The sequence below is a fragment of the Nyctibius grandis genome, chromosome 18 (assembly GCF_013368605.1).
Source record: "Nyctibius grandis isolate bNycGra1 chromosome 18, bNycGra1.pri, whole genome shotgun sequence".
In the NCBI taxonomy this organism is placed as follows: Eukaryota; Metazoa; Chordata; class Aves; order Nyctibiiformes; family Nyctibiidae; genus Nyctibius; species Nyctibius grandis.
In genome coordinates this window covers 7,695,394-7,710,966 of record NC_090675.1, presented here as the reverse complement: position 1 = coordinate 7,710,966, position 15,573 = coordinate 7,695,394, and the positions used below count along the sequence as shown (strand labels likewise).

At 41.6% G+C, this 15,573-nt stretch overlaps 1 protein-coding gene across 6 annotated transcripts in view; it reads left to right on the top strand.

The window, feature by feature from the left end:
- Positions 1-1,523: 1,523 nt before the first annotated feature.
- Positions 1,524-15,573, top strand: part of NCOR1 (nuclear receptor corepressor 1) — a 61,536-nt gene continuing 47,486 nt past the window's right edge. For 4 of the 6 annotated variants that reach the window (XM_068415941.1, XM_068415938.1, XM_068415943.1 and 1 more), the window contains exon 1: positions 1,557-1,663. The gene's annotated coding sequence lies outside the window, so the exon portion shown is untranslated. Of the gene's footprint in view, positions 1,664-12,972; positions 13,021-15,573 lie in introns of those variants that run through there. The other 2 variants (XM_068415939.1, XM_068415940.1) reach the window with 2 other exon arrangements.

Sequence of the window (15,573 nt, the reverse complement as noted above, 5' to 3'; positions counted from 1 at the left end):
TGCAAGGGAAAAAACAACGTTTGGGGATGTCTTAGAAGTGAAGTCAACCATTGGAGAAGGTTGCAGAGCAGAAGGAGACAGGAAGTAGTAAAATAAACATGAAAAAGGTAATCAGATACACGATGGCTTGGAAAGTTTGCTTTTCAAGGCAAACAGGCAATATGGAAGACGAGGTCAGCAATCGTGGAGTATGTTAGCTGGGTAGGTTTAAAGAATAAAATGAGGAAAGCAATTCCGAGGAATTCAATATCGAAGAGCAGCTAACACCTCACAAAATGTACGCCTGACTTGTCTTCACAGACTTTTATTTGGACACTTTAACTTCCAGGTGACTAGAGGTAGTCATCAGCATGCGTTGGGATTAAAGACTGCAAACACTTGAGCCTGGAGATGTGTCATGTCACCTTAACGTAGCACTCAACAGAGTGGAACTCAGCTACTGTAATAACTACATACCTGGTACAATACATGTTTATAAGTAAACCTGTTTGCCACAGGGTGAGCCCCTGCTTGATTAGTCTGAATAAATGTGTGGACACACATCCCGCAAATGTGGGATATGGCTTCTCATATTTAATGGAAATTGTAATAACGAGATAATTTAATCTTGTCTAATGGTATCTCTTTTGTTTCCCATAGTAAACCTGGTAAGAGATTAATCTGTGACCTTAGCACATCTGGAATTACATACTTGGAGGTAAAACATCATGCGATTTGAAATACCTTATTGAAAAAGCAGGGAACAATTTACATATTCCTCATTCGAGGGAGGGGAATGAAGAGACATTTGAGATTTTAATCCTCTCCCACGTTTCCGAAGTCGTTCGTCGCTAGAGGCAGAGGCACGACGTTAGTGCCAGCGCGGGAGCCTGAGGGGGCCCCGGCGGAGGTGCCGCAGCCGGGGGCCGGAACGGGCACGGCGGGAGCCGGGCGCCCTTCGGGCGGTGCTCGGGGCCCGGGACGGGTTCCCGCCTCCCCGCTCTGAGGCGCCCGCGGCTCCAGAGGCCCCATTCATTGGCGCGGCCGCGGCCCGCCGGCTCCCCGGGGACCGCCCCGCGCCCCGTTATCAGTTCTTTATACATTTATATCGATTTGCCCGTAATGCGGTGAGGGAGAGCGAGGCGGTGCGGCTCTCCCGCGCTCCCACCCCTCCGGTCAGTAACATCACGGGGACAGCCGCCGGGCCGGGCCCCTCAGCAGCGCTCACCGGCTGCCGGTGCTGACGGGACCCGCTCGCCGCAGCGCCCCGCGCTCGCCTCATGGCGGCCGCCCCCCCCGCGGCCCTGAGCCCCCTCAGCGCGGAGGGGGAGGGAACCCTTCCCCGCCGCACCGGCCAGCGGGTCCTGGAAGGAGCATAGCAGCCCACCCTCTCACCCCCGGGCCCGCCCGCGGCTTCTCGCGGGTTGGCGCTGCGTGGGCACCGTCGCACACGCACATGGCGGGAGGAAGGGGCGAGCCCCCGTGGCCGGTAGAAACCACCGAGCCGCGGCGCCGCCGTTTGTTCAGTAGCTGCCAGGACCTGGCGGGAGGGGGCGGAGCCCACCGAGCCGGGGGAGGGGAGGCAAGATGGCGGTGGCGGTGGCGCTGAGGCTGAGGTGAGACGCCGCGACCGTCCAGCCGTGCTAGAGCCTGCCGCCCGGGCCGCCCCAGCGCCGCGCCGTCGGTAAGGGCAGGGGGCCCGGCGGGGCGGCGCGGGGGGGCGATGCGGCCCGGTGGGGCAGCGGGGCCTAGCGCCTCCGCTGTGAGGAGGAGGAGGAGGAGGAGGGGGAAGAGGCGGGGGCCCCGGCCATCCCTTCCTCCTCCCTCCCTCCTCACCGGGGAGAGAGCCGCTCTCGTCCCCGGGGGCCGGGCACTGGAGCCAGGGGGGGCCCTTGGGGGAGCCGCCGGGGGTGGGGGAGGTGGGCGGCTCAGGTGTGGGCTGGGGCGGGGGGTGCCCGGTGCCCGCGGGGTTTTTTCTCCATTGACGCTGTTTGTGTGCGGGAAGGGCCGGAGGGGCGGGGGGTGGCCGTGGGAGATGGCCCTTGCGGGGAAGTTTGTGGAGAAATCTCCGAGCATCGGTGTGTTGGGTGTTCATCCCTGTCCTGGAGGTAGAAGTGCGAGTTAAAAAGAAAATAATAATAAATTTTTTAAAAACAAGGGCCAGTGCTTCAAAATCGGCCCCTTGGACGCTCGGCCGGGAGCGCGTTAGTGCCTGGAGATGTCCCGCGTGTCGGGGGAGCCTCGGCCGCCTGCTCCAGCCCCGCGCTGAGGCTGTCAGTGCTGGGGAGTTGTTGCTGATGCTGACGCTGAATTATTCATATAGGACCTGTAAACATCCCCAGCTTCTGTCATCTCTGGGCTGCTGGAGGGCACAATGGAAGTGGCTTTTTCTAGAATTATTCCGACTTGATGGTAAAGAACTTTGCACTTACTGATTTTTCTGGACTTAAAAAAACCTGTGGGTGTCAAGTCGGTTGCAGTTAGACAGGATTCTAGATGGACGTATGTACTGTTAGGCTCAAGTAAGTAAGTAGGTAGTCTGAACAATGTAATTGTTGTCTAAAACGTGTTTCTTCTTGTTTCACAGATATGGTCTTAACGAGTGTTTTACCTTTTTATGACTGTAAATATTGGTGTAACCTAAGAATAAAAAAAAAAAAAAAGGGACAACTTATGACAATGAGAAGGGGATGTCTAGTTCTGAATCCTTAGTTTTGTGGCAGCATTCTTGTATTATGCAGTATTTTTAGGTATAGCACTATAGTGCTAGAGCTCAGGTAGGGATTTTTATCCTAGGCAGTACGATTTGAGGGGAAAAAATGGTGCTATTATAAAAAACGTTATTATTGTGATAACTAGGATGGCCATGGGCACAGCTTAAGTGCTTGAATAAGTGGACACATAGCGTTGTATCATTCCACATAAGGACTGTGCAGATCTGTTGCAATTTTGCACTGGAATTTTATTCTGCAGAATGTTGTTATTCCTGATTAACTAAACAACCTTGACATTTGGAAAGGAAGTATGTAATATTTGAAGTGGATTTCTAGTTAGCTGCAATCTAGTGTCTTGTGTTGGGGGATGAAAGACCTTCGTGCTTATCCCAAGGATTCAAAAGTTCAGAGGAAACAAGCCAACTACAGTGACCCTTTTTGCGAAAGCATGATTAATTTTTTCTTGACATCACTTTTCTATGTGATATCGTATAGGCTGCTAAGGAAAGAAGTTCTGTTGTGCTTTATGTACGGTATTAATTTGCCTCTTTGAAATATACTTTCATATTGGTCACTAAAATACCTGAACTTGTTACTGAAATATGGGAAGGAGCAGCATTTTGGAATTTTCTTTCTAAGAGTTATAACGTGCATTGTTTAACCTGTGGAGAGGAAATTACAAGTGTTTGCTTCCGCAAGTGATACTTCTCTCTATCTTGCCAGTTATTGTACAAGTCAATGAAAAGTAACTCTCCAGATTGAAATTACATGCACAAAATCAAAGTATATTCACTTTTCTACGTTGTGCTGCTGATGATTTATTTTAAATACAATTTTTCTCCTACAACCACTAATTTTAATTGCTCTTCCTGGGCATACATGTTTTTCATTGTGATCTAAAAGGATCTAGAAAACTCTCTCAAAAGCTGTGGTAAAAGTAGGGACAGATTCTAAAGCTTCCTTTCAATTTCATCCCTCTAGTCCCCTTCCACGGTTCTTGTGGTTCTCTGACTGCATCTTCTGAGAAATTAAATTTCTCAGTTAAAGCATGAGTGAGGGATGCTCACAGGGAAGGGAAGCTGGCTGCTTCAACTGCCGTTAAATGCATAAAAGTAACTGAAAATGTCTTCTATATTAGAGAAATATTTTCTTTTTTCTGTATTATGTTCTTAATATTGGCATTTAACTTTTTCAAAGCTCTCAGACAAAGTTTTGGTGGAATAGTCCTCTTCTTTTATGCTTGCTTAGAAAATTGTTCTAATGAATATTTTCTTGCATGATCAAAACTACTGCATGGAGTTCTAGTGTGCGTAGCTACTTAAATTTAAGATTCTAACAATTGTTTAAGCTGGGAAGGGATCTATGCCTCGTGCAGGTGCACTGCAGCACGGTGCAATCTTGAGAACAGACTAGTAACCAGACAGTGGTTTCATCATGCAAACAAACGTTTCCTGGATGCCAGTCTTGAACTCTTCAAGTCATTTGTGTTCTTTAGTCAAATCTGAATCAGTGTTTCAGATGACAGGCTATTAACTGAACATGTTACCTAGTCTCTCTACTGTAAATGTTCCAGATAAAAATTCTGACCTATGCAGGACTGCTGTCTGTAAATATTTACTTTGTGCTGTTTCTAAATTATGCAAATAGCCAGGAATGTGCTGAATCTCTCTTCCATTTTAGTTTCTCTCTCCTTCAATGGTTCTTCATCTAGTAATGATGTTTTGTGATGTTCCCTTCCTCTTCCGTGCCGGTTCAGTGTTTATCTGCCATCTGTTTAATGACTATCACAGTCTGGGCCTACTGGGGCTTAAGTTTAGTGAGTTGGTGTGTGTACAGAAAGCTCAGTCTTACCTTGGAGTTATGTTTCCTCCCAGGATCCTAAGAGAGATTTCTATGTCCTTGAATAGCTTCACGTCTAAACCACTCGTGTAATGTTGCCACTCCCAGACTGATTTGATATGCAGGTTTTTTTCTTCAGGCTTAAGGAGGATGTTGGTCTTTGTGGTTTTGAAGTCAGTGACTTCACCTGCTTATGATTAGAAAGGGTATTGCAAAATTAAGACACTGTATTGATACAAAGATGCATCAGCCATCTTTGGTAAATCCTGTTGTTCATAACTCTTAGCAGAAATAGAATTTTTATGCAGACAGATTACCTGGACAAACTGTTGACCAGGACATAAAAATTATGTGCACGTCAAGTGACTAGTCTTGGGTAAAACTGAAAATGAAAATACATTCACAAAGATGGCGAGGGAAAGAACACCTATAAATGAAAAAGAATGAGGTAACGCATAAAATACGCTTAAACTAATATGATGTATCTTTTAATACCTCCTCTTCTGCCATACATTCTGGTGTGCCTTATGCTGTGCTGCAGGGAAAGTGCATTTGGCTGATTCTCTTTGTAGTCTCCATGAAGTCAGAGGCACGCTTGTCCTGTCGAGAGTTGACAACAGCCGCAGTAGCGTTCCCTGGCTCCATGTGAGACGTCTGTGGGCCATCGCTGGTGGGCTTCCAGGGCAACACCTGGGGCTGCTTTGAAAAGCAGATGGTCTCCTAAATGGATTGAAGTATATTCACATTTCAGTGAAGATGTCTAACAAACGTGAATATAAATCAACAAGGAAACCTACTGATTCCTGTCCTGTTTGTCAATGTTAGAGATTTCAGCCTGTGTAAGTTCATTACAAGTTCACGTGCTGTTCAGCAAACTACATAGATATATATTATTACAGTTCAGCGGTGCTCTTCACCTCATTAATAGTAGTTTTGGGAAAAAGAAAAAAAAGAAGAGGAATTTAGTTTAAAACAAAAAAATGAATATACTTGACTATCCACTGTAGGGTTTTGTCTCATGTTCATATTCTTCAACTCTTGTTTCTGTTTTTATGCTGCCTGAAATGCTTTATTGACAGAGAAGGGATGTCTGAAAGGTGGGAATTCTCCCATATAATCAGTGTAATTTCATGGTGTAGCTTTCTTGGAATGTTATTCCCAAAACCTTTCTTAAGGTCACTTACCTGTTCCATTATAGCCATAATTTCTATAGGTGCTGATGTTTCACTGTGGTCTCAAAGATCAGGCTTATGTATATCTAGAACCTTGAAGTTCTGGGTTTGATTTTTTTCACAGATACAAAGTTTTACTTATACCATTAGTAGTTAGATCTCTTCCGTTCTTTGCCTTTTTCAGTGACCTAGAGGCTGTTGTGTAGGTCTCAGTTAGGAGTTATATTGTTATATATTGTTGCATTCCCTGTGAAAGAGAACACCTTGGACTTAATCATAAATGTAGTAACAATAAACTTTGTTTCCAGAAGGCCCTGGTGCCTTTCCTGTGGAGTATCTGAATAGACCTAGGCATTGCTCTGACGTACAGTAAAAAAAAATTCTTATTTTAACCTTATTGTATTTTTAGCTAAAATCTAGACTTGATTTTATCTGAACCCAGTCAACTGGAGAGAGTGATGAGGCTGATACGTAATTTTTCCTGAACCTCTCTTTGTAGTATGTGGCTTCTTTTGTAATACATTGTAGTTTGTGGAGCTATGGGTTTAGTCAGTATGGATTAGTGAAGTTGTATTTCCTTCTCCAAACCAAGGCTGCTTTAAAAAGCCGCCACTACAGATATGCTTTTGATAATGAATGAACTATAAGAAGAGACTGGAAACTTAGAACTGTGACCACATAATTCCTTCCATCTTAGGTGATATCAAAAGCAGTTTTACCTGCAGACGGATTAACAGTGGAGGAATAAATTCATGTGCAGTGGCTGTTTTTAAAGTGCCTGTGCTTTCTGTCCGAGAGGGGGAAGCAAGAATTGTTTTGAAAGAATATTTTATTCATAGTCTATGATATAGATGAAGTTTGAGATCATCATGGTTATTTCTAAATCATAGGTGAAATGGGGGGAAATAGGTGAATTCCAGAAAACTTCAGTGAGTTGTTGGGCACTGACTCATGAGTGAAGATGACTTGCCGAGGAGGGTTGTTGTAGTTCTTACCACCACTATTTACATAGTATCTCTTGAACCTCTTGCATGCTACAAACTGGTACAGTGGAGGGTGCTTGGGTTGGTTTCTGTTTCACCTTATAGTTTTGTGGGTCAAGTTTGAATGCTTCAGTTGATGCTTCATAACTAGTTGAATGACCCCTGTGGCAGGGATGGGGTCCTTCAAAAGGGGTAAGGCAGATGTCTGGGGTTTGGGACCTGCTGCAGTTATCTCAGGAAAAAGCTGTCTGCCCTTGTGAATGAGAGACCTTATCTGCACACTGTTTGGACTTTGTAGGGTTTGCTTTGGACATTCAATTCTGTAGCTTTGGTTTCTGGTCTTTGGCTCATGAAAATTTTCTGTGGTGTACATTAACTGCACGCTATTTGCTGTCTTGGGACAACCAGGAATGAGAATCTGGTGTTGCTAGGAAAACCAAAATACGTTTTAAATATCTTTAGGATACAAACAGTCTACTTTTCTATGATATACTTTCAAAACCAAAAAGCCTTGTAGGGTTTGTACCCTTCTTTGGTTTAAATCATTGCTCAGTGGTACTTTTAGTCAAGGAAATGTCCTTCATTTCCATTTCTGAGTGGACGACTTCCTTCTACCTCTCCTGGATAGTTTTGGTGTTATTGTGACCCTTCTTGGCAGAAGAGCTGGATAGGTTCCTTCACAATCAGTAAGTGCTATTCCTTGATGAAACTCAGAAGAGGAGGTTTCCTGCCTCAGGGATTCTCTGTACCCTGGTGTGTTAGCATGTTAACTGGTGAGCGGACGCTGAAAATACGTACTCTTATTTGAAATGTATGCACTCAGCACCCTTTTCTTTTTTTTGTGAGGCGAGTGGGTAGCTAATTAGAAACTTCCTAAGGTGTTAACACAGTCTTAGTTTTTGCTGTTATGATTCCCTGTATAATATGGCAAACTTGTGTGTAATCTGAGTCTTGGTATCGTGTATTAGCAACTTTTCTTTAAGCTTATAAATTACAGGAGAGATTAAAATAGAATTTCCTGGAGAAGAGTATCTTGTCAGCTGAATTTTATCAACCCCATTTTGGTAGAGCACAAATTCTATTTGTATTTGTAGTTACCTAGCAGGAGAGAGAGAAAGTGTTATTTAAAGTTATTTAAAGATGAAGTATAACAATGTGATCCTGAGATCTGGCAACAGTTTGGTTGTAAATTGCATATGCAAGTATGCAACCAATATTAACCTTTTGGAATGGCAACAAAAACAATTTTTAAGTACTCTTTTAATACTTATTTAATATTTAATGTTCCAAAAGCTATTACTTAAGTACTTTAAGGAGTTGGTAGTCTCTTAATGGAAAATCTTTTTCTATTAAAATTTGAAGTATAAAATCCTGTTTTAATTTTTTAGCTATCTTGATGCAGATGGAAAAGTCATGCTACTGTAGAGTAAATGTGACATCTTGAATTGACTGCTGTAATGCTCCTTGACTTCTGTTATTTCTGTAATTGGCTAAATTAAAGTATACCATGCTTCCATGTCAAGTAGAATGAGTCAGACACTGTATAGCATAAATGTGAGTTAATACATTGGACATTCAGAAATAAGACTATATTGTACACTAGTGGAAATTCCAGCATGTGAGAAAGGTCAAATTCAGATATTCGGGCTTTTCTTAGCATCTTTTTTCAAATACCTCCATTGCTGTATTTATGGCTTGATTCATATGATGTTAATAATGGAGAGAAAGTTATCTAGTGTTGCTAGTAAAACACAGCCTTTAGATGTTAAGTTTTTTTACTGTATTTCTAGCAGGGATAGAAATAGCAATTTTTACGTCAATAACCTCATGAGTAGAGGGAGTGCAACTATGTGAGACTGACATTCTCAGGAATTTATGGTATATTTTAAATGTCTGTCACAGAGGAAGAAAAGGCATTTGCACATGCGGAATTGTCATGGAAAATTCAGCAGTTAGTTGTTCTCAACTTGGAGAAAATGTGTTCATTGTTTCTGTTCTTTCTCATAGCATATGCCCATATGCTTTCACTACAAGCTTCTCTACAAGAGTATTCTGCAACATAAAACTGAGTGGAAAAAGATTAAAGAAACTGTGGAAGAGGTCCTGAGCTTTGAGGACGATGTCTCTGTTCTGCGAAAATGGGAAGCACAGTGTTCTGGAATGTGTTTAAATAGCCATTACTTAAATTGTCTTTAATTTCAGTGTTGACCTATTAACATTTTTTGCTTGTAGCATGCAAAGAATCTTTCATCTTTTTGGGGGTATGCCCAACAGATTTTCATACTTACAGGCACACCTGTAAGCTTGGATATTGTAGCTGGGATACACTTCCTTTAATTCTTGTTTTAAAGCACAAAATTATCTTAAATCTGCTCAGGCATCAACCTCCTCGTAGGTTCTTGAATGAAAACCCCGTATCTTTTAGAATTGTCATATCTAATGGTCCTGTAGCTAATTTTCTCACCATCCCATCCCGTTCCACAGTACTTTGCAGAGCTTTGTATGATCAGACTTGAAGGGGTAACATAGATCAGTTTGAACCCAAACTTATTTTATCACTAAATTTTTTCATTGTTGGGTTTCTGAATAGCTGTCATGTGTCTGTGCTGATAATTGGACATTAAGGCAGTGACTTAAGGACTAAAAACAGCTCTTGAAGTGTCTAGTCTTAACTTTTTTAGTTAAGACTTAGATTGCTAAGTCAGTCCTGGCTTGTAATGGTACCATTAACATTCTGAGCGTTGGAGTTTTAGATGGTCAGTAATACGTAGCCTTTTACTGTTCCTATTAGTTTGAATAAATAACTTTTTACATGGAGGTTGGACCCTTTAAGCTATTTTTAGAGATCTATCAGAAATGTACAGGTTAATATTTTCTTCTGTGTGGCGTATCGCCAAGATACAAATTTGATGTTTTTGCTTGAGTGTTTGACCAAATTTATGATTATCTGACAAAACAAAAATACTACTAGGAAGATGTGTTTCGCAAATCTAGCAATATACTTGAAGGGTTTTACTTACGTGAATCTCAACTCGTAGTTTTGTGTTATTGTATGTGAGTTGGAGCATTGTGTCTTGAAGGTACAGACACAGGTCTTAATTCATGAAATCGAGTTATTGTGGTTTAATAGGTTGCCTTAAATATGGCCTATTTGGGTTTGTTTTTTCCATGAGATTGTTTCATTACCTTTTTATAAAGTAAAACCACAGAAAGAATTATTCACAAGTATTGTTATCACGCTTTGGTTAAAGCCTTTTAACCACTGCTGAAACAGTCCCTTCACTCTTCATTTTCTCATGAGAGTAAACTTTGAATAAATAAGAGTAAACTTTGAATAAACATCCCTGAATTAATTTTGTGATTCATTGTAGATCCCCAGCGTAAGGCAGAGCCTTCCTTGTTCTGCTGTAGGTTACTTACATCAGAGCTTAATTTACTAAGGCCGCTGATTTAAAAACAAAATCCCCCAACTCGCTTTATGCCTGACATGACTGTAATCTAATTCTTTGCACTCTTTATATCACACTTAGTTTGCTCAAAAACAAGATGAGGAAAATTCCCAAAAGGATGTGAAATTTAATTAGCAAATGTTGGTTAAGTACTTCAAGATGGCATGAAAATTACTCTAAATGCAAAAGTGTTAGCTTGTTTCGCATATGTGAAGAAAAATTGAGTCTACCCATGAGACTGGTCTTTTATCCATGAAGGTGAACGTTAGAGCAGGAGTCAGACGGTTCCAGCACGCAGGGCCATGGCTCCACAGCCAGCGAGGAGGTGACTGTGCCGTCCTTCTGGCCTCTTGACCCCTTCCCTTCTGCTGGCGTCAACACTTGTGTGGCCGTGCGTGGAACGGTTTTGGGGAACTGGCTTGCTAAAAATAGCCACAGTTTTTAACCTGCTGTATTTTCCTGAGTGAAGAACTGCTTTTCTCAGGCAGCGCTGGCTTTTGCCTGCTTGAAGTGCTGCAAGACTTGAGTCTTATTTCTGATTCAGTCATTGACTATTTCCTGGGAAGTCTTTGATAGATTTCTTAACCTTTCTGTGACTCATTTTCCCATGTGTATACTGAAGATAGTATGTACTTCAGCTTCTTCCTGAAGCGTTTTGAGATCTGGAGATCAAGAGAGATTGTTCAAATTAGTATTGCCTCATAGAACCAAATCTGAAATTACACTATGACTGTTGCTATTATAATATTCGGTTCTAAATTATTTGTAACGTACTCAAAATTCTCCGCATATGACAAATGTAAGTGCGAACAGTGGCTTTTAAGGGGGAGTCTGAATCAGATCTGTTCAGTAGTTTGAGCTGGCCAAAGAGAAAAATATTGTCATACCTTTAGAAATAAACATTGTTAAATCATTTCCTTGCCTGAGAAGCTCAGATTAACACAGGGCTGAGTATTTCTTCACAGTTCGTGGAACTGTTACTCCTGTCACTGCTTTTTCTCAGCAAGGTATCTTCAGACTAACAGTTTCCTTTTTGACTCTTTGTTCCTACTTCTCCTGTAATTTCTTCTTTTTTTTTTTTTAATATTATCCATTTGACACTACTGGGCTTCCCCATCCCTTATATGTTTTACCATAGAATCTGGGAATGTCAGGGAAGTGGGACACTATAGCAGAATGGACTGAGTTTTGAAGTACAAAAGAAAAAATATTTCTTTCTGCCCCTTCTAATTGTCAGTATTCAGTGAGACGGACAAGTTGCCAGCCGTGGAAGAATTCACGACCTAACTTTATCTTTGCAAGATGTTTAAGGCAGAATTCCAGAGTCTATAACAGTTCTTATAAATGTTTGTATGAGAAACCTCTGAAATTTGCAGAGTAACATGAAAAGGTATGAAAATACTTGTCTGAAAAATAGAATCTTGCTGTCATTGACTGAGCAGAGTTGGAAGCTGATTTCTTGCATCGTAATTTTGTCAAAGGTGCTGAAAATGAAGATGAGCAGCCTGTGTTCTGGCAGGGAAGAGGGAACCAGTGGAAGGATCGGAGAGGCAGAGAGAGTTAACAGGGAGAAGCTTTAAAGGAGGATTCTGATTGGATTTGAGTGGAGCAAGACGAAGTTTGTCATGACTACTGGAAGGATGCAGCAGTGAGGAAAGCCCGGATGCGGTTGTTTACAGTCGACAGGCACAGTTACAGTTTTATGCAAAAAGACTGCCGTATTTAAACATAATCTGAACGTGTGGAACTTAAGAGAGGTCCAGCAGGAAGCTGGCATTGCCCTCACTGACCAAGAAATAGATTGATGAAGAATAATCTGTGTCTGCTGGATACATGCGAGCAGATGCTGAAGAGCGAGGCAGATGCTTTTAGATGAAAGGTCATAAGGTTGCCTGCAGATAAATAAGAGTTGAAGTCGAGTACTTACATCCATAATTGCAGTATTAAGGTAGTACGACAAGGAGAGATGAGCAGAATATTGGTGGTAATTCTGTAGGCAAATATTGCCAAAACCTGTCCCCTCCCCAATATGGCAGAGAGTATAAACAAGTGCATTCTACAGGAAACTGAGAGGTAGGATGGGGTCTGCAGAGCATGTAGAGAGGTCAGACTAGGAGAACGTGCAGGCACATATAAATGTCTAAGAAGAAAAGGAGGCTTAGAGGGAGGGAATGTTGTACTTCAGTGTCATTTTACGTGTTGTTGTACTACAGTGTTGATTTTGTCTTGAAGGAAATTAGATCCTACACAGAATCCCCATCCTTTAGTTCCCTTCCCACCTTGTAATTGCCAATATGTAACCGTGTATTTTCCTCTACTGTTACCGCCCTTATCTCTTTCTGCTGTTGTGTCAGTTCCCTTGGGGAAGAAGAAGAATGTACCCCCACCATTGATAACTTAATTTTTTCTTTTTTTTTTTGTCTCTTCACTTCCCACCTCTCATTGAATGCAATTATAACCTCTAATGCGGTTCCTGTTGCCCTCCTTTGTTGGCAGCTTTTCTTTGTTTCCCTTTTTTTTTAATTATTATTATGGTGCTATGAACATGATCATACTTGCAGTTCTCAGGAGGAAGGCCGTTAGACTGAATGTTTTCATATGTATTATGTAAAACTTACGTAGATTATGAGATATGGGGTTTGAGTTAAAATTGCTGAATGGATGAAGGAAGTTCATGCTTGTGTGCCGTGCCCTCCTCCTCCTCCTCATCTTTCCACGTCTAGCACAGAATCTGGAGAGATGGTCGGGACCTCTCATTGCTGTCGGTTGTGAAAGATTCGTGTATCAGTGAAGATTTCGAGACCAACAGTCCTAACACAAACCTAACAATCTGTGCACTGAAGTTCTTGTGAATGGAGAAATAACCTTTATAGCATCACACAAAGTGAGTGGGGATTGAACTTTCAGCACTTGGGTTAATGATCAACTTGCGGGTTTGACTGAATATTGAGAAAATAAGGAGAAGATGTAACTTGACAGAGAGAAGCTAGAAAGGACCTTGAATCATGCAGTAGTTGGCCTACATTCATGTGTGTTTTTCAAATGTGGTCAGCATGTCAGGGAAGAGACTAAGAACGGGATGAGCATTTATTGATACTTTCCCAGGATCTGATGTGCATTTCTGGCTCCCCATGCCTCAGAACAGGTGTCACAGAACTCGAGAAGGCTTGGAAGTGGTTGGCAAGGAACAGCCAAGTCGACTAGGATTCTTCAGCATGGAAAAGGTACAGCTGAAGGCATGTGATAGAAGTCTACAGAATCACATGTGCACCAGGAAAAAAAGAATAGGGAATAGAAGTTTGGTCTGTTCCAGTGCCAAAACTAGAGATATCAAAGGAAAGTAGTGGGTCCAGAGTGAACAAAAGCTAGTGGTTTCTCATGCAAAGTGCAACTAAACTGTAGAAGTTCTTGCAACAAGCAGTTGTGAATGCTGAGAGTTGAGACTGATTCAGAAAACAGCTTGACAAACCAATGGAAGAGAAAGTGGTTAAGAAATCCTAAACAGAAAGGCTGTGACTCTAGGAATCCCTGAGCCACAGGGAGTGTCTCAGGGAGCTACTAGAAGGCTGGAGAGTTTTTGGGAAAGTACTGGTATGTGCTCCCTAAATGCCTGCTGCTGGCCATTGTCAGTCACAGCATACTGGGCAAAGGAGCTTTGATCAGATCCGATAAAGTTTTTAAGGTGTAGCAGACACACATATTTATAGAATCCAGGTAGTCATCTTCTGCATATTTATGAAGACTGCATATGAAGATACAAAGCTGGTGAGGTAGCACAAGTTAGGGCATCAGCAATTCATCACACTAAGATTTGTGCTTTTGTAACCTTAAATTGTTTGAGCATCCTTATACCATGGAGCCAGTTGTTCATTTAATAATAAATCTTCACCAGCCTGTCACGGGAGTAGTTATCACCTTAGTAAACATTTGATTGAGCTGACAATTAGCTATATGCCATAGTTTTACATGGACTGGCATGGAAGTTGAGAGAGAAAAGTAAAAGTTTTTTTTACTGTAGCTTGGACTTGGGAATACATTTGAGTGCGCAGGTACTATAGCTTGCAGCTAACTAGCACAACGTGTATTAGCTAAAACTACGTGCTTTCTGACACTGTTTCTTGATTAAATGGAAAGCATATGACTCAGACCTATTAGACCATCACTAAAGTTGGTAAAGATGTATTCTAATGAATGCAGTATGAATGATGAAGTATAATAAATGTTAATGGTGAAGAATTCATTGTTAGAACTTGTCACTTGGATATGAGCTATAGGTACTATAATAGATATATAGGTACTATAAAGCACACAACTGGTGATCTGTAGTATTGCTTGGAAAGAGAAACTGTAGTTTTTAATTTTTCGTATCTGAAAATCAGGTTTAAGAGGTAAATCTAAATTTGTCTCGTTGTTGTGATAGTCCAACATATAAAGCTTTCTTTGATGGAGAGGTGGGGAAAAAAACACAACCAGGACAGGAATGATAAAATATGTCAGATAAACTTTAAGATCTGTTTGTGTAGCTTGCTGTGTCTGATCCTTTCCTGAGCTGATTTTGTCTATTGACTGTTCATGGAAAGTGCAGTTCAGAAGTGTAACTTTACATGTGATGTTTGTGAAAGGCTGCAGATTAATGCACTTTGAAATGAAGCCATCTAGGCAAGGATCAACAGTTACTTTATTTGAAGGTCTGATATGCCTGCTAGGCTCCGGACCAGAGGTTGAGAATTTGCTACAGATCTGATAGAATTCTGTATTTGATACACAGGCTCCAGGGATTTTTTTAAAATATACATGTCCTGCTCCTGTGGTTAGAGCCATAATTGGCCTGCTCAAAGCACTGGTGGGCGCAGTTTTAATCAATGTCTTCCGATCTTCAGGAGCTGAAACTATACACAGCTTCAGAGATGCTCGGACGTTGTTAGTGAACTTGTCTGGGTTTTTTCAGTGTTTAAAACCTTCCCCAGATCAGTATGCATTTCAGTGTTCACTGTTAATCTGTAGCTGGAGAATACAAGAGAGACAAAGTAGTCATCAAATGTCAACTAAGCAGGATTGTTTTAAGGCTTCATAGTATATTCAGTTTCTGGCATCCCATATGAGGCAAACTACGTTGTCAATTGAAATAGTGGTGGTTTTTCTTTGTGACTGCCTTTTTTACTAACTACTTCCGTAAAGCTGCTGTTAGATGGTATTAGTATTTTAGGGCCTGACTCATACACTGTGGTTTAATGAACTGTAGGTGGCATTGAGTAAAGCAGCCCTAAGACTACCTGAATCTGAAAGTAAGAAACAGTTCATAGAATCCAAAAACTCTGTGAAGTTCACTTTCATTTCTTCTACATTGTGCTAAATAAATTTACTGTAAATAAAGAGTCCACCTATAGACTATTATAACCTCTTTAACATCTATCTAAAGTGACCTACTCTTCTTTTA